Genomic DNA, 25,057 nt, shown 5'->3' with positions numbered 1-25,057 from the left:
AAATCAGGACGCAACTTACAGGAATGATAACAACTTTATAAAAGTTCTTAATATAATTAAATTCATAAAGATAATAAGACAGTGATTTCAGATTTTAGATACTTCCAGAGACAATTCCTAAATTACTTTTTCTAACCCATGCTTAATTACAGTAATTGTCCTTGTACGTGCCTAACTTTTAGACATTTAGAAATATATATTAAAAAAGAATATAGTGATTATTAGATAGCAACGTTACACACGAGAACTTAACAGTTTCTTATTTCAAATGCTGTGAAAAAAGAAATGGTCTCAGAAAATGAAAAGGGAAATTTCTTCCATGTCTAAAAGAATTGAAGTAATATCAGCTGCAAGGACAGATTTTAATTTGCTTGTAAATGCGCATCTACCAACCAAGTTTTAAAACCGCCTGAAGACTTAGAATCACAGCATTTGTGAGCTGGAAAAATATTGTGGCCTTCATTTAACAAATGGGGAATTTGAAACTCAGAGAGATCAAATGACTAGGCCAAGGTTATAGAACCCATTAATGTTTAAGCTGGAACTAAACCTCTGGTTTCCTGCTTGGTGACTTTCTTATCACATCAAGCTGCCTTTCTGAGACCCTATAGTTACTTGCAACTTTCAATCATATGTTCCAACACAGTCACAGAACATGGTAGATTAAAATGTAAAATGACCAGTCCATTAACTGAGAAACTACTTGAGGAATTATAGTATTAGTTGTTATGGTACTTCCTAATATTTTAGTTAATGTGTCAGGTACTCTATCTACTATGTGTGTTATACTTTTATTTTCCTATTTAATCCCCAACTAGCCCTATGTGGCAGGTAATAATGATAATCATCATTACTAATACATTACTATGTGTCAGGCACTTTTCTAAGCATTTACATCTAATAAGTCATTTAATCCTCAGAATGATCCTATAAAGTAGTATTATTACACCTATTTTATAGGTGAAGAAACTGGGTCATAAAGAGGTTGAGTTAAGCTCAAGTTCAAACTCAAGTACGTCCCCTTAAACAAATGCATATACTTACTCGTTAGTTCTACTTTCCCATCACTAAAATATTAAAAGAAATAATAAGTAGTAAACTTGAATTTCTTGTCCCTGCCTTCACCTATCTTCTCAATATTAGCTGGCAGTAAAGACATTTAAAGATAGAGGAACCAAAAAGAAGAGAGGACCATCTGCAACCTGAATAACTTGGACAGTCCAGGATTTTATTACATCAGCAATGTTCAGACTTCAACAGGTTATGGCAATGGCCCATGAAAGTATGTTTTCTGCACATGGCGGCCTGGCATAAAAACATAATCTATAAATTACTATGTGAGCTGGATCGTTCTGCAAGAAGAAGCAGAGACAAGCTCATGTTATGTCAGTCGGTGGGAAAATTTGTTTCAAGATTACATAGAGAAGTGAGGAAGCACAAAAAATGGACTCAGTGGCTGCACAGCCAGGCCTTATGGAGGGATCATCATTCCTTTCTCTTCAGGTTGCGATGTTAGATTTAGTCATTCAACAACGGTTTTAGTTATCCACCACAGTCATGACTTGGCTTCTCTGCTGATCTCCTGTCTCTCAACCTACCAATTTTCATTTCTCTATTCCCCTCTCTTACCTCTCTCTTCTGCCTCTGCTCTGAGTCTCTCTTCTTCTGACTCTATTTATCTTCTATATAGGGCTCACTTTCAACTCCATGATAAAGAGAGGATCTGCTTGGGTACACGGGTAGACCTACTGGTGCACCGAATAGCTGGTGCTCCTGCTAGGCAGAGTGCTCGCATCAAGGTATCTCCACAAGAAATGGCTCAGGGTCTGTCCGCCACAGCCAAGGTGACAGGATTATATAGAACAAAACATAAACCTATATGTTTAAAAAAGAACTTTGAGCTTGGCAGTTTCTTTGGATGGCTCATCTGGAACAAATACAAATCCTCTTTTATGTACTAAATGGCGCCAATCGGGACAAAAGCTCTTGCTGGGGAGGAAAAAAAAGATTAAACTTAAGGGTAGAAACCAAAAACTGAAGGGTCGTTGATAACTGTCCTCTCACTGTAGACTTTGGTTAGAGTTCCATTTGAGCTGTGGTATACTCAGAACTGGACATCATAAACTTTTTTAATGCTCTTCATCCTCAGCTCTCTTACCTGTTGAACCTATTGTCAAAAAGTTTAGTTGACTCAGGATACAAAAAACAGCTGTTATCTGTGTGTTCTTTCATAATCCAAGAGCTCTGATAAATTTGACATTTCAGAATGGCCAAATAACGGAGGTTTTTAAAGTTGTTTTGTTGATGGTGGTGGCTTACAAGGTGATGGGAATGATAGTACTTTGCAGTTGCACATTGTTTTGTATTTTTGAAGTGCTGCTCATTGAAATGTCACTCTCTTACTCCTTTGTTCTTCCCTGGGGCCCTGACTCTGCCTAACCATTAAATGCAAAGCATTCGCAGCCCCTTAGGGCTCCTCTCCTTTTCAGTGATGCCATCTTGGTTTTCTGAATCCACCTCAATCCTTCTTTTCTCTGAACTTAACCACCTGCCCAGTTGCCCGTGCTATTTATGTGTGACACCACTTGCTATAATTACTTTTAGGAAACTATATATTTTTACTTATTTATGGTAAACTCCTTGAAGACAGAGGAAAATGACCAAAGTCTTATTCTGTTGCATATAAATGGTATTAAAAAAAAAATAGGAGAGGAAGATACATGAGAAAAGACATGATTGTGCCCACTTTATAGATGAAGAAGTTAAAACATACCATGTGGGAATCGAGGAAAATAGTGCATTGACTCATGGTGGCCCTAAACCAAGGTCCAGAAGCAAAGAAGGAAACTATTTAAAGGCAGAAGAAAAGGAGATTGGCAAAGAGTAAAATGAGCAGGAAAGGAATGAGAAGAGACAGGAAAGGAAGAGATATCATCAGCTGGAGGGTGAGATGATAAATAAGCAGAAAAGAGGAGAGGTTTTTTGTAGAGAAGGAGAAGGTGGGGAAAAAAAAGGCAGAAGTCAAAAGCAGAAAAGCATCTTTATAGTCTGCTGAAGAAAATGCTTTATGTTAACCAGAAGAGCTAATTTGAGCTTTGGGAAGTAGGGAAGAAATGAGGAAGGCTTCATCCCTTGGTCAAAGGTAAGAGAACTGAGAAAAGTAAATAGAAGATAAAGAGGAAGATGAGAAGGAAGTGGTTGGTCCTTTTCTGGTTATTAAAATTATTCCAAACAAAATCAGTTTTTGACAACTTTGCAAAATCAAAGGAAAAAAACCACAATGAAAGGAACTAAACAGTTCAGAATATACTTTTCTTGTTACAATGGAATGTTTTACATTTAAAGTTACCTTCTGCTTTGTTCTGATGGTGATGTAGTCCCAAATAACGCCCTGAAACACCGAATGCTCTGTCAAGACCAGGCGATTATTTGAATCAGAAATTCTGTGCAGTTTGGATAATTGTAAGCAAAACTTTCTAAAGCATGAGTTTAAATTCTGTCATTATGTAAGAACTTTTGAACCATTTTAAACCAGAACTTTCCAATGACTATCTAATTAGCAATGTCTCATGACCATCCTAAGTTTGATTCTTATGCAAAATTATCAGAGAAAAATTAGTTCTAATTTTACTTAAATTAGAAACAAAAGAGAGATGTGTAAAATCTTTTCCCTTAGCCTTTAGGATCCCTTTTTCATCCAGTCTCCTCTACCATTCTGACTGCTGCTCTGGAGTTTTTTGTTTGTTTGAAGACTCCTCTTCCTAGATTTTCCCCTTATTTTGTCATTCCTTGAAAGTCCATCTTTTACTTTCTGGTTTTCTGACATTACGCTATCTCCTTGGATAATCTGCTCTATTTCCCTTATTTCAATTATTATTCAGAGGCAAATGACTCCGCACACTCTCTCTGCCACCTACACCCTTACAGAGCTCTAGAACCATAATTCCAACAGTCTCTTCTCTTGATTTTAAGGTAGAGCAGGAGAAGGGGTTACACGGAAGCCCAACATTTACTTTACCTGTTTTGTTTGGGTTTCATAGAGCTTGATGAATCTCTAAATCCAAGCTGTGCAATATAAGAGGACCTGGTTTTCCCCAAGTCATATTTGCTTGTGTGTTCCAGAGCCTTGGAGTCTGCAGGCAGTGGGGCTTGGAGATGGGACTGGGCTTGTCCTACATCCAGCCTCCCAGTGTAAATGAATTTCAGTAGCCAGAATAACAGACTCTCAATTTAGGAATTTGCCAAGGATGCTTCCCAAGGATCTTTCTGGGGTTCCTCTGGGGGGGCGGGCCGCAGGAAGCAACTTGTATTCCTATGTAAATGTCAGTATTCTACCATCACCTGAGCAAGAACAATAGATTTCTAAGTGCGTGTTATTGCTAGAGGGAAAGGAATGAATTTAATTAGGCATTATCATGGCAGGAAACTTTACAATTTCAATAAAAGAGAAACTGCTACTTGCAGTAGTCGAAATGAAAAGATCTTCAGACAATTTATCTGCCCAATTGCGTCTGACATTCCTACAATAATATGATTTTTTTTAAGTGTAAGACTTTAATCCAATGCTTCTATTCCAAGAATTTGACTGAATCTGAATTTCCTAAAACTTAGTTGAGTAATGTCTGTACGCTGTTTTGATTTTTATATGGAGGGAAGAAGGAACAGTACATGCTATGATTTAGCTTCAGTTTCCCTCTCTGCTGTGTTTTCAGCCCATCAGAAAACCACCCTCTTTGCTTGCCTCGCTCCTTTATTTTTCTAAAAAAGTATCCTCTTCTGTATAAGGTTCTGGTCCAAAATAATCAATATTGGAAGTTGAGCTGTTTTTGCTTCATTTCTGTGGCCTGAGTCATTCTCTCCAGTACCAGGATGCCCTGAGGGAAGATGCGGAGGAAATGATGTAATTCTCTTTGGTCTCTTTCACGCTTTGAGCTTTTTCTCTGGGCCTGAGCCTTAAAGAATCTGTTTTCTAATTAGCCAGCAAGGAGTACAGTGAAATAAAATGTGGGTCTTCTGCTTCTCTGTTCTCCTCACTAAGGGCACACACGTTATTTGCTCCGTTAGCCAGCTCAGGTGATTCTGCCAGAAGCAGTGCATAAATCTTTTCAGCGTCATTGTCAAGCAGCTGGAAGCAAAGAGATTTTTAATGCCTACTTTATGAGCGGGAAACCAAAAAGCAGAAAGTGTCTTGTCCAAGGTCATGCAGGGCTAAAAGGAGAGGGCAGCAGTGAAGGGGGCCTGCGGAGGGGGGAAAATATCTGCCTCCCCGTTCCTCTGCTCCGTCCCCCCAGCAATGCCCTTGCTGTGCAAATGAGGAAAGCACACATCTAAATTTAGATCTGTTTAGGAACAGATTTCATATGTTGACTTGATACACATGTGTTCAATCCCTGGACGCTTTGGATGCCCTATCATTTTATAATTATAATTTTGAGTCATTTTTTTCTCTTTTCCTCTGATGTTTGGCATCTTGGGCTCTTCTCCTGGTAAACTGGCAACTGGCCGATGCATGTGCCTTAGTTCGGTGGGAGTGGAGGGAACTGGAAAGCTTGTGCCGGGGTGTGCCGCTGTTCTCCTGCTTCAGCTAACTGAGGAACCATACGAACCATACCACCTGGCACTGTCGAAAGCACTTTCTCAAATATCCTCCCATCTGAGCCCCCATCCCTGAGGCTGCTGGAGGGCATTTTAAAGGAGCCAGGCTTACAGTTATTTTAACAGGTGGCTCTCCCTGTTGAAACGATCTGTTTAATCAGTTTGTCTCCCCAAACAGACATCAGCTTCTTAAGGTAGGGGTTATGTCTTAAATCATTTTTATGTAGTATAGGGCTGACTCCAACAGCCCTAATCAATACTGAATCTGGAAATTCAGTAGTAGAATCAATAGGGGTTGCGGGGGGAAGCTGTTTAAGACAAAACCTCTTTGGATAAAATTCCTTTTATTTCAGACCCTAGACTCCCATTTCTAGATAAAACCAAGAGATAAAGAGAAAATGAAAAGGTTACTTGTAGTTTCTAAAATGCACTACAGATCTGGTGACAGACGAACTTGCATTCTGCCTTCGTTTTTTCCAAAGTGATTCATTCTTGGTTCCTGAACACCTGCTTAAAAACAGGGCTTTCTTCTCTCTCTGTCCTCAGGGTGTGCCAACCATGTTTGAAACCATGAGGTAGGCCTAATACCAGCGAAGGGGAGGAGGGAGGCGGGGGGAGGAAAGTCCTATTTGATCTCCATAATGTATTCATTGTTTGAAACCATACATTGGGCAGAAAGCTGTGGTGAGGTTTGTGGTGTGAAACAGGGAACCCATGCAAACTCTGAGAGCAACAGTTTCCATGCCCGAGGTGGGTGTTTACATTGCAGAGGCTGGAACGCTTGTTAATGCCTTAAGTTTTCCTTCCATGAAGACAGCAGAAAGTTTGGGGTTTTCTTTCCATCCAAACTTTTTTAAGCAATCCACAGTCAAAAGGAAGGTTTGACCAGCAGAATCTACTCGCCACGAAGATGGTCCTGCGCTTCCCAAGGGCGGCCATCTGCAGGACTCTGCCTCTCGCTCTCCCCACTTCCCTTCTCGGCTGCCTCAGTCTCTTTTTTTTCAGCTCCTTGTCAGTTAATTCACATTTCCTGATTTGGCAAACAGCTCCCCCGCCCCACAGACCTCCTTTTTCTTGGGTAAAACTTCCTGAATCGACAGTAAAGAGAACTGTTACCTCACCTGAGAGTTTTAGGAGGAAAATGGCATTGGGGTTTAATTATAGAGAGCCCCACAGTAGTTACCACTTTATAAAATTCAAATGACTTTTTTCCAAGAAGAGGAAAAAAGTTGTTTTCCCAAGCCAGCCGGCTGACCGGTGGGTGAGCTCCAGGAGGGCGAGATGCCGCCCAGTGTGCCTTCTGGCCTTAGTTGGCTGCAAGGGTGAAGGCCTCTCCAGCTCTCGCTGGCTAAAAAAGCCAGCGGTAGAAAGAGTATGGATTTACAAGGCCATCCTGGAAGCTCAGAGAAGGAGGACATATGTCGCAAGCCCAGAAGAGCCTCTCTGTTGACTGTTTTCGCCCAGAGATGCACATCTTCCTTCAGAAAGGCCAAGAGGAACCGGGCCAGGGAGCGGGCTGTTAACACAACTGCCTCTGTCCCCTCATCTCAGAAGTGGGGAAGTGGGCAGTTGTTTTCATCAGTGGTGACCACAGCCTCTCTTGGGGCCCCTTGCAGCCACTCTCAGAGCTTGGTACTCCAATCGGTTTTTTTCCTCTTCTTCAAAGCTGCACACAGCCAGGACTCAGCCGTTTCCATTGAAACCTTCCTGAGAATCCGATTAGGCCCATGTTAGGCTTCTCCTGCCGCTGTCTGTGTTATCTCTGGTTTGGAGGGGAAAGGGTTTGTTATTGATTCACTCCCTGCCACCTCTGGGTCTTTGCTCAGATGTCACCTTCTCAGAGAGGACTTTTCCAAACCACACATGTAGTCCCCACTCCTAATGGATCCTGTTCTTCCCTCTTCTCTGCTTCGTTTTCCTCCATGACACTTGTCACCTCCTAACACGCTTTGTACATGAACTACGGTTTACTTCTCTATTTCCTTACCCCACGCACGCCCTCGGCTCTAGAATAGAAAATGTAAGGCTCAGAAATGTGGGCTGCACCCTTGACCCCTAGAACAGTGCCTGGCACGTACTAGGTATTCGGTGAGTATTTGCTGATTAATGAATGAATTGGGGGAATTTCTGAAACTAGAAAGAAGATATGGGGGAGCTATACTGTTTGATCAAGGCCAATATTTCTGAAGTGCCAGGCCTGGCGGGGGAAGATTAGAAGGCATGGAAAAAAGACAGCACTGAAGCGATGGGGACCTGGCCCCTTTGCTATTTCATGTTTACAAAAAAACTAGCGAGTTAGGTATCATTGTTGATATTTCATAAATAGAAAAATACATAGAAAGTTCACATGCTCACCCAAGGTCAAACCCAAACTCACACAAAGAGAAAGTGGCAGACCTCAGGGATGTCCGACTCCGTAGGTGTGTTCTTTTCCACTACGCTGTTGTTGGCTCCCTGACTTCTGTTTGGGACAAAGCCTGGTAATTTGGCATCCTAAGCTTATGCAGTTAAAAAGCGCAGATCCGGATTCAAATCCCAGCTCTGCCACTCGGCTGTGTATCTTGAGGCCAGCCTCTAATCTCTTTGGGTACTTGTTTCTCTATAAGGAAAATTAAAACGTGAGACCTAGCAATCTATGATTCTACTTACTCCTCTTAACGGCCCCGTCAGGTAGGAAGAGAATGAATATCATTAACTCCAGAAGAAGAAATTAAAACCCAGAAAGACTACATGACTCACATGTGGTTAAGCAACATGTCAAGTCAGTGGTCCAGAGAGAACACTTTCTATAACAAAGTATTAGAAACTGTGACACACTGGATAAGGTCTGGGTCAGGGATCTTGCTTGGGCCAGGCTGGCTGGATGTGAGGATGCATGCTCCATGTTCCAGTGAAAGTGCTTCTCTGAAATGACACAATCCACAGAAGTCTATTAAAATTCAATCTATGGAAAATCTAAAGTTGCCTTGGGCTCTAGACTTGTATTTCCTTTGTTCTTACACTTGAGAATGCTGTCTCTGTTGATTACTTTTCTATTTTGTTTGGTTTGCTGGATAAATGCTGTATGTGAAACACTTAGAATCACTTAAATAAGAGAAAAAACACAAACAAATCTTTGCTTCACCATGACATGAGACCTACAGTAGTGGTTTTGAGCATTTGATGTCTAATTGAGCACATGCTGTGTTAAGAAAAAACTTTACTTAGGCAAACTTAAAGTGTTAGTTTCAGTGGCCCTGCATCTTTGGAGAAAGGCTATTTTTGCTGAGACATCCTCTTCTCTGTCTACCTTGCAGCAAGGGCAGAATTAAGTCAGATCTTCAGTCTATGAAATCAGTTTTGAATTTTTTTTCCTTTTGGCTAAATAATATTCTATCTTCGCTGGCACAGAACCATTGGGCCATACATTCTTCTATAAGTAAAAAACGCCAAACTTGTGAAAATTGTACTCTGATCCCTCTCTGTAACACCAGCACTCATGAAAAGTCCAACATTTGTGGAATTCCTTAGTTTGTGATTTGGGAATCTCCTCTCCACCCACTGCACCACCAGACAAGAGCCTCTCTCCTCTCTTGGGTCCAGTCCTAGGCTGCAAGCCAAGGGCTGTGGAGCCCAAGCGACCCTTGTGGGTCACCCTTGAGAGTTGTGTTGGTGAGGGCCAGCCTGGTCAGGCTTCAGGTGCCCAAGAAGGTCGGGGCAATGCCAAGGAAAATCTGATTTGTGAGGAGCATGGTGTGAAGGGCATACAGCCTCACAGGGGTGGAGGGGCCCTCTTCATCTCTTTGGCAGGATTTAAAACTATCTAGGATGGCAGCAATGGAGGAAAAGATAGCAAATGTTAGCAGAAGGGAGAGACCAAGTTTGTGCTTGTGGGCTCACATTTTTCCCTGAGAGAAATGCCTTCCTGACCCTCTCTATCCCCAAAAGCCCAGAGGAAGAGTTTTACTGGCACAATTAGTGTTTTTAAATGTATTACTATTCCCCGTAGGTTTCCATCATGCTTTTAAAAATTGGATTCAGCATCTTTACAAGTTATTCATGCGTGATAGCTTCATGTTTTCCCCCCTAGTTGCTGCTTATTTTATCTATCTGTCTGTCTGTCTGTCTGTCTGTCTGTCTGGTTTCCCAAGCAACTAGCTCCTTTGGTGAATATTTATTCAGCACCTACTATGTGCTAAGCGCTGTATATGGTATTATGACAGACAATGCCAAGGCTTTGACATTCTAATTAGGAGCTCTCTGATGATTCTGCCCCTTCACCCTCTCTTTGCTGCTTTTGCTTTCTAGTTACTTTATCACATACGCTCATATTCATCTTCAATTTTTCATCTAAAGATAAGGTGCTAAAATATAATTATCAAAGAGGTAAAAAAAAATGACTCCATACAAATATAAAATGAACACATACTAAAGACTTTAACTCACTGATTCATGAGGGAACCAGAAAGACGTTAAAACCAGTTCAAAGGATAATGCGAAGAACAAATATATATGTAGGCAATTTAGGATATTGAAACAAATTTACTAATACGTAGATGCAAAATTGCCTGGCACATAGTAATACTCAGTAAATGTTAACTGTTTGTTTGAAATGTCTGTCATACCTGGCAGTTCTTAATAAATATCACTAAATTGAACCTGATTGAACAGAAGGGTGGGTGGGGTGAAAGTGGGGACAGGTATCGGAGCCTAGTCACACAGGGGCCACTTACAGCAGAAGACAGATTTTGCCGAGCAGTCTGTTCTGCAAATGATATTTGAAGTGTTTATGCCAATTCCTGTAGTTGCTTAGACTTGCTTTTAATTTAGGATGATTCTAAGACCAGACTAGACAAGCGGTGATGAATTTCAGTAAAACCTCCCAGGAAGATAGCAGGTTTTTGCATGCCACGTTTGAACTTCTCATTTTTCAGGTAGGGAGAGGTGAAATGGTTTTTGTGAGCAGAGTTGAAACTATCTTTTAAGGATTAGAATCATAAAGAGATGTTGCTACCTGGGATGGCAGGGTCAAACAGTAAAAGCAGTGCTGTTTGGTGGCCATTTCTTCTCTGTCTAACCACAGACAGTGGTACTTGTCCAGGTCCTTTAATTCTGTGTGCCTCAGATTACTGAGTGGACCATTTTTTTTTTCCCCCAACGCTTCTTTTGTAAACTTGTATTTTAGATTTTTCTTTGGAGTAAAACACGCTCTTCAGCTGTTTAAAAGGTGTGATTTCTGAGTTGTGCAAACTCCACATTCCTCCACTGTACTCCCCCCATTCAATTTTGACTGCCACAGACAGGAAGAAAGCGTGAGGATCCTTTTGTCTTGCATCTGCACAGGAACCTTAGCAGCAGACAGGAACTGCTCCAGGTCTGTCAAATAGATGCATTCCAAATTTTTTAATTGTTCTACGAAGTGCTTCAGGAGCTTTGCAGACATTTGATTCAAATTTCATTTTTTACTGTTTAAAAATTGGTTATTAAAAACAAATGATTTGATTAATGCCAAACGAGGCATTTTTCAGAGGCCCCACTCGCTGCTTCATCCTCTCTCTGGTTAGAAGAATGCACAGAGCGGGTAGAATTTCTGGGGAGTCCGGCTCTGGATGAGCTGTCACATATGGATGAGGTGAGCAGGGCGGGGCGAAAAACCTATGTAATGAGTTCCTGGTCTTAATATTTCTAATATGCTGCAAACAGTAATTTCTCATTAATGACATGGATTAGGCGGCTGATAATTAACTGTCTAATGTGAATCTTCATAAAGGAAGTTTAAAAAGTGTACTGAAAAACATTTTAGAAAAAGTAAATGGTTCAGGATCATGAAAAAATTCTGGAAGTGGATAGTGGTTGCACAGCATCGTGAACGTATACTTAATGATTAAAATGGTAAATTTTATGTTATATACATTTTATTACAATAAATAAATTTAAGCATATATAACTCAAATGAGCTATATATTAATTTTTATAAATTGGAGATTTCTCATGTGCTATTCAGTTTTTATGTAGACTTTGAATAAAGCATTTCCTCCCATCTTTATTTATTTAAAGACTACCTTGAGACCAAAAGGTGATCATTTAAAAATTGTTACTGTTTACAACTAAATTTATATAAAAATCAGAATTTTCTTGATAGTTACTGAGTAACCAAAACTAAATACAAAAACCCGTTGGGTGATGAGGCTGTCACTCTTTTCCATCAGGTCTATTTCTAAATGTTTTGTTAAACAAAACAGCCACTTGGAATGATATTTTAATAAGGAGATGTTTTAATTTTAACATATAAAGATAATTTTTGCTAAAAATGCCATTTTAATCTGTTATATTTTATGATACTGTTAAGAGTCCCATTGCTTAGAAAAAATAGTTTGAAACCACTCTACTACATCATCTTAAAATTCTCTCTGACTTGTTTATTATAATTTAAAAATATTTAGTGTTTGTAAAGATTTATATTCTGTGGGTTACTTTTAGCAGCCAATGAAAAAATAATAGAAGCAAAATGTATATTTATCTTCAGAGTAAGTGAATCAAAAAGATAAAATTATTCAATAAGTCTATTCCCTGTCTTCATCTGGCTACATGTAAATAATCATGTACACTGGAGTTCTAATTTCTTTCAAGAGTTATGTTAATTTAACAGTTCTTAGTCTTGATCTTATGAAGTTATTTTTTTAAACCCCTTTGTTCTAATTTAATCTTCCTTTTCTAGCTGAGTGATATAGCTCTTTCAGAGAAAATGATTCATCCTTTCCAAATTATCTAGATGGGGGGAACCTACCCCCCCGCCATTTTCATGCAGTCTTCCTGTGTATGTGTTTATTTAGGGAGATAATCATAGTTTTATCAAATTCTCAAGGGATTCTGCAAGATGTAAATAATTGCCTTCATTCTTAATCCTTTTTTTTTCCTAATGTAAATTTTGCCTATGACTCATCTAAAAGGGAATTTTTCTATGAACAGTAGGATCAGGTCACCAAGAGAAATAAAGGAACATGTTTGTGTCTGGTGCATTTATTTCTTCTGGGATAAACTGCCAAAACTATGTTAAAATCCCCACCCTACTATGAGACTGCCCTTGAATTTTAATTTCTAGTTTAGTATTAAATGTAAGAACTTAGAAAAAATTATCTGAAGAAAAAAAATAAACTGGTGCAAGAAAGAGAGTTTAATGATACGTTTCATATTCTAATAAACATTTAAGAAATTCAAATTATGACATCAAATGAGCTTGATATATTTCATAATAGTTTAACATCATAATAAAAGGAAATACTTAGTTGAGACCAAGAAAATAGTGTCTCTTTGTTTTTAAATTACTCTTATTTTTAAATTAAAGATAGCTTTTAGAATATTCTAAATCAAAAAAGGTCAGAAGCTACTGATTTTCTCTTCTTTCCTACTGAATACATTTGAATGAACTTTTCAATACAGTGATTTTTGCGGTTTGGTGAGGCATTCAGAAGATTAACTTAGAGGTAAATGTCACTGGGCAGGTCACCTAACCCCCTAGTCTCCATTTTCTCATAATATTCAAATTAATCAATATAGCCAAATTACAGGATTAACTATGGTAATGATTATTGAGACCACCTCTCAAACTGGGAAGTTCTTTTTAATAGTATTTATTCTATTATTATATGTTATGTTACCTACAAAATCCAAAAGAGAAAAGACGAAGAGAAAAAAAGACTACAAAATACGAGATTACTAACCTCACCCTCATTCATCAGAGCAAGCTATAATGTATTTCCTGAAAAGTTGTATTGTTGAATTTGTAACGGTTGTCTTCCACTTACTAACTAACCCCTTACTGTAATTAAGATTCTTTAGCCCCGGACTTCGTACTTAGTGGAAATAAATTTTGGTTTTGCAGCTAACAATTATGTGGTTAGAAAATGACATTACCAAGTTGAGCATAGCTCAAAGCATCTTATCTGGTCCATATCAACTCTCCTTTCCTCTTTTGTGTGGGATGAGAAGGCTTATTGTATGGCCTCTATCCTCAGAAAAAGTTTAGCCTAAATGTCCCTTCAAACATATATCTCAGTGTCCAGACTCTGGAGAGGCATTTTGTCATTTCTGTGTGGGAGCCCCATCCCTAGACAAGTATTCTAAGCTCCCACAGTCCTACCACCACCACGATAGTGCCCAAGCCCAGGTGACCTGGAACAAAGAGCATCTGCCACCTGTTTTCAGTTTTCTATTGCTGCATAACAAATTCCCCACCAAACTTAGCCATTTAAATAATAAGCATTTATTATCCCTGCCCCACTGCCTTCCGCCCTTCTCCAGTATAGTAACGGCTATATCTACATCGGCACTGGTGAAACCCTCACTGTCATTTCAGAGCATCTGTTCTGAGATCTCTCTGTCTTGAAATTTTAGCAAATAAATATTACAGCCTGGTTCTTTCTGCGGTTTGAAAAGAGAGAATGCAAGAAAAGGGAGAAGGGTATGATTTGGTGTCAAAGGCGAGAACTGTTCCCATATTCAATACATATATAGTAGTGGCTCCAAGGGCCATGATGCCATCAACTCAGAAAATCCTCATAAAACCCCTGTGTAAAAATGTCACCTTGCCTAATGCACATTCCAGACAAATGCTCAGTTCCATCTTCCAACCAGGTTGCTACCTCCTTAGTTTTACCTTACGTAGAAATTCTTGAGCTATCTCTGTCTGAATGTAAATTGTTATGTGTTTGCCCAGAGTCTAGTACAGCACCTGGTGCTCAAGAGTAGTTTGTATACATGAATAAAATTAGCCACTAAGACTACATTGAAGAGTTTTGTCTAAAAATCTTTAAAATATTTTTTTCATCCTAGCATATTAATTTTGAAGACTGGCTTTAGACATTACCATGGGAGAGTGATTATAGGACGTATACTGTGGGCTCTTGGCCAAACATATTTTTCTTTCCCACACGTAATCTCTCTGTCCTCCAATATCTCGTAATTCATTGTTCTGACTGCACTTAGAACATCCTGTCTCTACCATATTGTGAGAACCTTAAGGGCTGGAATTTGGACTTAACTAATTTTCCTTGATCCTGTGCATTATCTTACAAATAGCAGGTGTTCACATCAACATTTATTCATTTTGTGCAATTTCCTTATCTGAAGGACACCCTTTCTTTTGTAAAATGATATCAAAAACTGAAAAGTATTGGTTGGCACATTTTCTGGTAAAAAAAAAAAAGGAAACAGATAGCACAGCATAGTAGAAAGAAAGTGAGTACTAATTTTGAACTGTTCTGTTGTTTTTGGATCTGTGCTCAAAAATAAAAGATTTTTTTGAATCATTAAAAGAAGAAGAAAGAAAGGAAAGATGACATCAAATAGAAGATCAAGGAAGGGTCTCTCAAATTTTGTCATTTATTTAAGTTTTTGAGAATCTCATTTAATCTCTGTACTTCTGAGTTTTCCCATCTGTAAAAGGAGAAAATTGTCACCACATGACTCCAAGGTGATATCCAACGCAATGATTCTAACATATTTGGGCACTTGAATTCTTTTAATTAGAACATCTGGCAAGAGTAAGTTCTGCTATTTGTCCTCGGTTGTCTTCTCCAACAGGACGGACAGGTAACTATGGACACTTTATTAGTTATCTATTGATGTCTAACAAATTACCCCCAAATTTAGGCTCTTTAAACAAGAATACACATTCATTCTCTTGTAGAGTTTCTGAGGGTCAGGAATTCAGGAGCCTCTTAGCTGATGGTTCTGGCTTGAAGTGTCTCAGGATTCGCTTGCCAAAAAGTTGGCTGAGGGTGCAGTCTTCTAAGATTTGCCTGGGGACAAAGAGCCCGCTCCCAAGATGGCACATTCACATGACTGTTGACAAGAGGTTCCAGTTGCTCATCACGCGGACCTCCCTGTAGGGCTGCTGGAGTGTCCTCACAACATGGCAGTTGGCTTCACCTACAAAGACTGACTAAGGGCAAAAGCAAGGAAGAAGCCACAATGCTTTTCATGACCCAGTCTCACAAGTCACACACTGTCACTTCTGCCCCATTCCATTTGCTAGAAACAAGTTTACTGAATATATCCCACACTCTAGGGAAGAGAAATTAGGCTGCCTCTCTTAAAAGGAGGAGTATCAAAGAATTTGTGAATTCATTGTGAATTTGTCAACTTATTTTAAAACCCCCACAAAGATATATTGTTTAAAATAGAGAGGATCAGAACTGTAAGACAGAATGTGGAAGTTACAACAACGAACATTTCTAGAATGACTCGCTGTTTAGAAAGCATCTCCCACATTTTCTTATTTGGTTGTCACAACAACCTAGTAGATCAACAGCATTAATGCCCCTATTTAGAAATGAGAAAATGGAAGCTAGGTGACTTTTCTGAGGTTATTCAGCAAGTAAGCTGTGTAGCTGAGAGTTAAGCCCAGGTTTCCTGACACAAAACACAAGATCTCTTCACTACTCTATAAATGGAAATGTTGGCAGAGAGGCCTCTGCACAGACAAATGTCGTTGGCAAGTCTGACCAATGATTTTTCCCATTTTATTAACTTAAATTTCTATTGTCAATCTACATACTTCTAAAATTGGTGGAGGCAATTTAGAAATAAAATATTTAAGAAGAAAACAAGAAGTAAATACTTCTAGACACCAGAGTTGATCAGATTACAACATTTGGCAATAAATTTGGTTCATGTTTTTCTGGCAGTGAAGGTAAAAAGAGAAAGATGATAGGCTACAGGGGTTTCACTTTGTGACAAGAGCAAACATAAGTGTTATCATTCCCTGAAACTAAATTCAAGAAGGAATTTATCACATGGATCTGCGTAGAGATAATACCACTTGACAGCGTGGTCAATATCTTGAATCATGCTTATGTGAATGACATACCAACCCTGATTATAAAGAGAGGACACATCTCACTCTCGACTTGGTGAATATATTTGAGCAAGAGGCTAAGGAAAATGTGGCCCAGGCATGTTGTTCTCTCATGCCTTTACAAAATTAAGGATGGAAATTGGAGAATATACACGAATGGATGGTTAATCTGTCCGCTGGACATCTCTCTTAAATGTCAGGAGTCATAAGTTGGAGTCCTTGAATGAGTTGCTAAATCTCATTTCTTTGACTTGATATCCTCTAATGGACACCTGTAGTACAAATGTTCTATATTGTTAATTAAATTAGGGGCCTCGGATATTTGCTATAAGGGAACAAGAAATGTTACTATGATGTTATAGAAAAAAGTAAAATAAATAAGTTGGAAAACATGAACTCTAAAGTCGCTTTTGGGGCCAAAATGCAATGACTCTCTGACTTTAAGAGTGAGAATGCAATATGCATTCTTGCTGTAATGGAGAGCCAGTCCACTTTGGCCAGGGTGTGAGAAGCAATACTGTAATACCGTCATAAGCCTGGGCCATTTTTTTCCTCTGCAAGGAATTTCAAATATAGCCAAATTCCTGTGTTAGTGACTGATTGAAATCAAAGCTTTACACTGCATGACATAGGATCCTGGAATAGATAACTTTAGCCTGAAAAAAAGTTAAGGCAGGTGCAAGCAGCTGTCCAGTCCTGCCATAAAAGAACTCAAGTCTAGCCTCCAGTAATGATGTGCCTTCTTCCAAGTATTCTAGTTCTATCAAGATCTCTCTAGTTAGCTGAAAAATACACCCAAAATAGTCCCCCAAAAGTAGATGACTTAGTGTACTTTTATTTAGATATTACAGTACTTATTAATGTTTCTATTTATTAATGGGAATCCTCTTTCCAAAATAGAATTATAAATAAAATGCATACCACTTAATAGCACTTATTTCTTTTTTAAACCAGTAGGTCTTCCTCCAAGGAAGTAGATAGATAATAAAGTAAATAATCTTTCATTTAAAAAAATTAAATCCTTCTCCTTGGTTATTGTTTATGTGCCCTGAGCAAACAGGTATTCACTTATAAATTTATTACTTATAGATATTTCTATAATATCCGGTTGAGAAGTATTGCAGAAGACATAACTAATTTGCATGTTAAAAGTAGAGAGATGTGAGTGTTAGTGTGTGTGTAACAATCCAGAGTCCAGAAAAGGAGGCCATCAGAGTGGAGAAACTATTTGTCAGAATGACTAGTAGATTTATTCTCTTCCACACTAGTGACATCTAGTTGCCTTTCCGATTTGCAAGGACATTGTTCAGTATAATATTTTTTTACATCAAATAGAATTCTAAATATTACTTTTCTTGGCATATAGAAAATTTCAAAAGTTGGAAAACTGCTGAAACACATTATTACAAAGTTGTCGTTTAGAGTAAAAGAATAGGCTTAACAGTCGTACAAACTTTAGAGCAAGGGAAAGAAATTAAGAAATTAACTTGTGGTCGGTGAAATCTATTCTGGGAAATTGTATGAACTGAATAAATATCTACTAGGAAGAAAAGCTGATGAAGGCCCTTCTAAGCAGAGAAAACAAATGGCAAGGCAAGCTGATATTTCTGTATTCAGGAATGAAAGACATTTGAATATGGCTAGAGCACTGGACTCAGGAAGAGGAGTGAGAGTGAGCAGAAGCCACATGCTGTAGGGCCTTATGGGCCAGTTAGGGATCCTTCTACTGCTCTGCTCAGGCCCCTCCTCAGGTCCCAGTCAGCTCACAGCATCTTCCTTTCTCCTTGACTGTAGGCCTCCAGGACTCTGCTACCTTTCCTCCCTTTGGTAGCTGTCACCACCCACCTTTTTCTCTTGCATCTGAAAGATGGTGCCCTCAAGCTCCCAGCTTCTTTGTTACTACAAGACAGCACAAAGCCTTTTTGTTAAAGAATTTTCAGTGCTAAGTATTGTAGCAAAATGCTTAAGGAATTACAGAAATAGGCAAGAGACAATGTATATGGGAAGTTTCAATTTAAGAGTTACATAATCTGATTTACATTTTTAAGAGACCACTCTGGGATATCCTGTAGAGAATAGATTGTGAGGGATAAAGGTAGAGTAGAAGTAGAGAGAAAATGGGAAGGTAATGCAGGTACTTGAAAGGAGGTGATGGTAATGGATTAGGATGTAGTGGGGAGACAGTAAAAATTGTTAAACATGGGGTATTGTTTGAGAATAAAACCAGCAAGACTTGCCAATAGATTAGGGGGCTGACACCGGAAAGAGAGGAATCAAGAATGAACCACTGCACACCTGAGTGGTGTCCTGTTTACCAGGCTCTGCTCTTCCTACAAATGATCTCTTCTAGACGTTTCCTCTGGACTGACTAGCTTTGGACTTTGGAATGAATTGCTGTAAATAATTGAAAATATTTAAGTAGAAAATTGACAAGATAATTTTTGCTTCTTCCATCAGGCTTATACTTCCCCATCAGAATGCCTTTGTTTCATGATGATAAGTATGGCTGCTGTCCAGGAAGAAAGGATGTGAGTGTGTGTGGTGTGAGTGTGTGCGTGTGCATGCACGCATGCGTGCACACATGCATGGGGAAGAGGAGCGCTTCTCTCGCATTCACAGTATGAATTGCTTTGTCAGGTTAGTACTCATCTGCTTAGAAAGCAGACAGCTGGGCTTCGATGTGATGGAGAGCAGGACCAGAGGGCATCGATGAGAGGGGAGGGAGGGGAAAAGGCCGATAGTGGTAGAAGAGGTAAAAGAATGTGCACCTTTACCCTACTTCACCCAGTCCCCTCTGGTTCTGTGAAAAAAGAAAGTCTGCTGGAGGTCCTGTTGACCCCCATTGGCCATGCTGCACCAAGGAAGAATCAGTCACAGAACTGACTTGGGGCTCGGAGGACAGGTGAGGGTTGTGGGTTTCAGCAGTTGAGTCCGGTCTGTTCAATACTCATGTGATTCAAGGATGTTTGAAGGGAAAGAAGGAGCCTCCTAAGGGGTCCCCTCCTTCTACAGTCTGAATTGGGTTCACATTCAGATTGTGATGCTGTAGAGTTACCCCTGGAGTGAAATGAGAGGAATTGTATAATTGTATAACCACAGTAAATCAATTTACTCCTGCAATGCTCATTTGGAATCAGTAATTGAGAAAACAGATTCTTTCCATTTGCTAGATCTGCTAAGATAGCACCTGAATTCATGAGCTCACATGAGTTCATAAGGGTGCAATGGAGAGAAAGTATTCCCTCTGTCTCCACTGAACATCCATCCTTTGGCTCTGTCTTAAGTGGAGTTTACAGGAACTAATTTGACTCGAATTAGCAGTTTCTGTAATCAACAGTAGTAGTAGTGTAGCTTCCTGATGTCATTGTTTCTATAGAATAGAAAAGTTGCTAGTATTTATCACAGTGATCTCCAGCTATGATTACAAAGACACAAGGCTGTCAGTCACATCCCTCCCTACCCCTCCTCTAATGATGTGTGTGTGTGTGTGTGTGTGTGTGTGTGTGTGTGTGTGTGTGTGTCTGGCACAACGAAACTAGAAGTAGTTTGGGGCCTAAAACTCCACGGTTAAATATAGCTGCTATGCGTAAAGCTGTGAATGCTGTCACTGTGTGGGGGCAATATTAATCAGGCTCAATACTAGTCAAGTCGCTTAGTGAGGAAGGGCAATGCTTAGGGCATTTATTTATTCATTTATTCTTCACTCTATTTCATGAAAGTTTTAAGGAAGCTGCCATATGTGAGCTATTAATATCTTATTCTTACCCTTGATGAATAACAAATGATTTTAACCAGTGACATTATGTTACATTTTATTTTTTTCTAAGTACAGTATTTTCCTTTGTACCTAATATAAGGTTTGTATGTGCAGTTAGCTACCTACCATACCATCTCTGAAGATCAATGTCAACAATCAAAGAAAGAGCTTAATGCAGAGGCCGGAATTCATTGTGCATTCTGTTAACAAACAACATCCTTTTAAAATAGCAATAGTGCTTTCAATGTCCTGTTATTATTCAGACAGGGACTCAAAGCGATCACTTTCTTGGCATACGTAGGAGCCCAAATGTAAGATGTGTTCTGTGGGCAACTGTCTGCTTATTTTCTTTCCTAGACGAGTGGTTAACTCATGTTGCCTATCCTGTGTTTATAGAATTCCAGAAAGGTTATGTCATAGAAATCACTGGTACGTGTGTGTGTGTGTGTGTGTGTGTGTGTGTATGTGTGTGTGTGAGAGAGAGAGAGAGAGAGTGTGAGAGAGAGAGAGAGAGAGATTTGTAGAGAAAATGTAAACTGAAACATCTTGAGGAAAAATCCACCAGTTCATGGTGACTGAGAATGTCGACAGAGGATACTGGCCCTCGCTTACATGTGTTGTCTATTGTGTTCACTGCTTTCCGTTTTGTAAGCAGTGGAGAGTAAAAGAATATATCCAAGGGACACCAGGAGAAAGAGCCAGAGCAGGGACATCTAAAGTCAGACACACTGATTTATTAAGTCTATCATTAAGTCTTTCATTTGTTCCTAAAATCTTAAGGGGTTCTTTAATTAGCATCAGATCCTAAAATAAACAAAGAATATGAGGGGGAAAAAAACTAGAATTTCTTAGAAAGAAAAAGTCTCAAGGGAGCTTTGATATTTTTAATATTTCCTTTAAAAAGTTGCTATTATACTGTTTATTCCCAGGAACGTAACTATTTTTGGGGTGTAGTGAAGGGACTATTTTAAATTCAAGGTTTTGTTTCTGATTTTAAAATCACAGTTAGCACAATAACAAAAGAAAATGGTTTTCCTGATATCCATAACACAGATTAACTCACCCACCTAACTTACTCACTGAATGCTACAGGCCATTTTGAAAACATTCCCTAATTCTTGGAAATAGCATGCTTTCTCTTATATTCTTTCAAACACTAATCCTTGGAAAAAAACGTATCTTCTCTCATTTTCTATTCAATGTTTGCTATTGTAAACTAAGTAAGGCCTTTGAAAAAATGCAAAATTAAGTTTAACTCACAATTGAGTCTTATATCCTGTAGTCTTGGAATTTTAAAATTTCATTCAAAACACACATTATAAACAAAGTCTCCCAAATGACCATCTAGAGAGGAATGTGGCAAAAATCCAGAAACTATTGTAATATTTGGAACTAGCATAAGCACAAATAATCAGTGTGTTTTTTCAAGAGGGAATTATGGGTTGCAATTTGACAAACCCTACGGGATTTGCATGAAATGGACAAAGCTAAATTCCATACGAGTTGTGTGCCTCCAAAAGAAACCAAACCCTTTATAGTGAATAAAGAGGAAGAAGAGGTATTAAAAGGATCTTCTTAATAACTAATAGTTGTTCAATATAACCATAATTTGAGGAAACATCCTGGCTTAGAAATTCCTATAAAACTCAAGTTCAAAGCAATATGCTTGACAAGCCTATTCTTTTAACACGCCTGTTCTTTAACGCATTAGTCTGGTATTATTAACAGTGTAGAGTGATTCAGGGGTGGGGGTGGGGGAAGTTGTGGAGAGGACAACGAAGGACAACACCAAAAATGATATCATCGAGTCAGGAAAGTACAGATTTTAGAGGCAGGAAGACCAGTGTAGTTATTGAAATACAAAGCAATATTGTGAAAAAGCACTTTTAAGAAGTAAATCCGTAAAATGAATTTAAATGGAATGAAGACTACCTATTTCAGAGGCTTCTGAGATCTCGACTTCCAAGGGGAAAAATAGGGTAGAGAAGCCTGTATTGCTGCCTCAAAATATGCAACTTGCCCTGTAGAAACATCGCATTTGCCTCCTGCTCAAAAAAAAAGAAACAAACAAAAGAACTCCAAAAAAAGGAAGGGAGAAATGAAATGAATACTTTATACCTATAAAAGTATTAGGGACAGGGCAGGAGAGGGAGAGTCAACTAAGAAGCTGCAAACTAGTGACATTTCAAAATGATTCTTAGCAAAGTTTGATGTTATCATATCTTGTGTGTTTCTCATTTTATAACTCAGTTAATTTTAAGTGTCTACTCAACTCATCCACTCTTCTAAACCTGTTTAGAAATACATTCTTATCCAGAGGATTCACCCTGAATTTCATGCTTATTTTTAATGTCATTATTAACACGTAGTATAGATCTGCAGACACCGATGGTATCTAATATTTTTCTCACTATAAATAATTAAATGTGAGTAGATTTTACCACCCCCGTAATGTTTCAGTTTCAGTTTTAATGTACCATTCTGAGAATTTTTTTGGAACTAATTTAGCACTTTAGGCTGTTTTGCTTTTAATCATCATGAAAATGTATCATTTCACTAGATGGAACAAAGGAAAAAGATTTTCTTTATATACATTGTACTAGTTTTATAATATACAAACAGGAATTGCATTATCCTGACAAACAACAGCAGCTTCTCAGAAAAGATAGGTGAGACTGCTTATAAAATAATTTAGTATTCACTCCCATCACTAATAGATAATTATCTCTGAATATTCATTCTGATAATATGTGACCTTATAGGAAGTGGGAAGTTATAATTTTTTTAGCAATGCTGAAACATTTATGCCCAAACTCCATGATATACCCCAACTCCATTCACAGTAATTTTTAAAAAATGAAAAACCTCTTAATGAAGAGGCAAGATTTGTGAAGGAGTAGTAGGAATGGTGTGAAATTATAGGCTAACTGGTGGCAAACGTAAAAAGATTCTTGACTTGGAGGCACGATGGCTTCAAATCTGGTTTGCTTGCTTCTGACCTTCACGTCCGTGGGCAAATTACTTGAACTTTGGGAGCCTCACCTCCATCTCCTATAAAGTAGAGATAAAAACACCCAGCTCCCAGTACTGGGTGTCTGTTGGGGGCAGTGGATTATAAACGTGAACAGCTGGTTTGCACGTTGCCCATTTATAACTGGTGCTCATAATGTGATTGCTCATAGCTTTTTTTTGCCCATGTAGACTTTACCAAAGAAATGTAGAACTACTCAAGTCTGTGCTTTTGAAGGACTTTGGTATCTATACCGCTAGTCTAAAGAATGAATTTAAAATTGGAAAGGTTGTGGATGCTTTGGGGGCTGAGGCTGTAGAGAAAGGAGCTTTAGCTTTGGTGCGGGCAGCCTTTGCCGTGACAGCCGGGGGAAGCTTGGTAGCCAACCGAGGCTAGCGAGTTCAGGTGGGCCTTGAGCTGAGCAGGCCTGGAGGAGGCAGCAGGGGCTGAAGTGACCAGGTCACTGGCCAGGGACACTCACTGTGCCCAGTCTGTTATTTGGACAAGCAAGTGTCTGATACCAGTGTGTAAGAGACAGACTGGATCCTGGTGGAGAAATGCTTGCTGCTGGAGCATTCATTGCCTCGGATCCCCTCAAACAGACTCCCATGGACTTCTTCATCAAGTACGTGGCAGGCAACACTATTTCCATCTTCTCTCCTCTGATGGTGTGTATGACGGCTTGGCCACCCATTCAGGCTGTTTCAGCCGCTTTCAAGATGCTAGGAAGTCCAAGCCAGAAGTTTCTTCAGGGTTTGGTGTATCTCATTGGGAATCTCATGGTTTTGGCATTGGCTGTTTTTGAGTGTCAGTCCACGGGACTATTGCCTACACCTGTACCAGATCGGTTAGCCTTCACTGAGCCCCCTGAGAGGATAGGGTTCAGTGGTGGAGGACTGCTTCTGTGAGCCTGAGAAAAATAGCACCTGGAGTCTATGTATTTGGACCTCATTTACAATCTTCTTCACGCCTAGTGGCTCCTCCTCAGCATATTCACCCCTAACATCATCACTCATGCTGAAAAGAACCAGAAGGGCTCTTTTCTCCATGGCGAGAGACACATCCTAGAAAGACAATACACACATCACTACAAACGCAAAGAAACTGTACTGAAAGTAACGTAGAAAATGTTTCCAATATCGAACAAAACAACAAATAAAACCATAACTCTAAGTCAACAAAAAGAATGGTTGCAGCTAAATCAAGAAATACAGCAGCATCTCCTTTCAGTAAATTAAATGATCAAGAACGATGTTTTAAAAAACTGTCCAAGTTTCCCTTAAAATATTTTCCTTACTATTTCACTTCTATTTAACACAAACTAGAACATAAAAATTCTGTTGGAGACACTTGTGGAAGATATGAGAAACTAATACTTAATTCCAATTATCCATGATGAGAAGAAAAATAAACCCAACAAAAAGAGCACATAGAAATTATAAAGGTTGTTGCTCTCTCCTTATATTGTTTAATAACCTTTTTTACAAGAACTACACAATTAAAGTACTTTGAACAGTTTAAGTATGATGAAAGGAATTTACTATTAAGAGGGCAGTGAACCTAAATAGCCAGGTTCCCTCTCCCCCTAGCATTTTTCGCTCCTGTTTAATTTTTCGCATATCTTTTATCATTATTTAAAATGGTCTTATTTATTTATCTTTTTATTATCTGTGTCTCCATCCTTGAATGCAAGTCCCCTGGGCACAGTGATATTTGTCGCATTTGCTCAAACCTGTTTGCCAGTGCCTGGAACAGTGCCTGGCTCTTAGTTGGTGTTCAGTAAATATATCTTTTTGAGTAAGTGGATGACAGGAATAGATTCGGTAAGGTGAAAGTTGAAGGGGATAAACTGAGTCAT

The 25,057-nt window shown here is 39.0% G+C and overlaps 1 non-coding gene and 1 pseudogene across 1 annotated transcript; one reads left to right on the top strand and one right to left on the bottom strand.

Moving 5' to 3' along the window:
- Positions 1-10,837: 10,837 nt before the first annotated feature.
- Positions 10,838-10,967, bottom strand: LOC120591379 (small nucleolar RNA SNORA31). The gene has a single exon (XR_005649883.1). It is a non-coding gene; the product is annotated as a small nucleolar RNA SNORA31 (small nucleolar RNA).
- Positions 10,968-19,001: 8,034 nt separating this feature from the next.
- On the top strand, positions 19,002-24,328 carry LOC120591179 (ER membrane protein complex subunit 4-like; annotated as a pseudogene).
- Positions 24,329-25,057: the final 729 nt, after the last annotated feature.

This window comes from Pteropus medius, unplaced genomic scaffold (assembly GCF_902729225.1).
Source record: "Pteropus medius unplaced genomic scaffold, Ma_sr-lr_union100, whole genome shotgun sequence".
Classification (NCBI taxonomy): Eukaryota; Metazoa; Chordata; class Mammalia; order Chiroptera; family Pteropodidae; genus Pteropus; species Pteropus medius.
The sequence above is the reverse complement of the archived record's forward strand: the minus strand, read 5'-3'. Positions and strand labels throughout refer to the sequence as shown.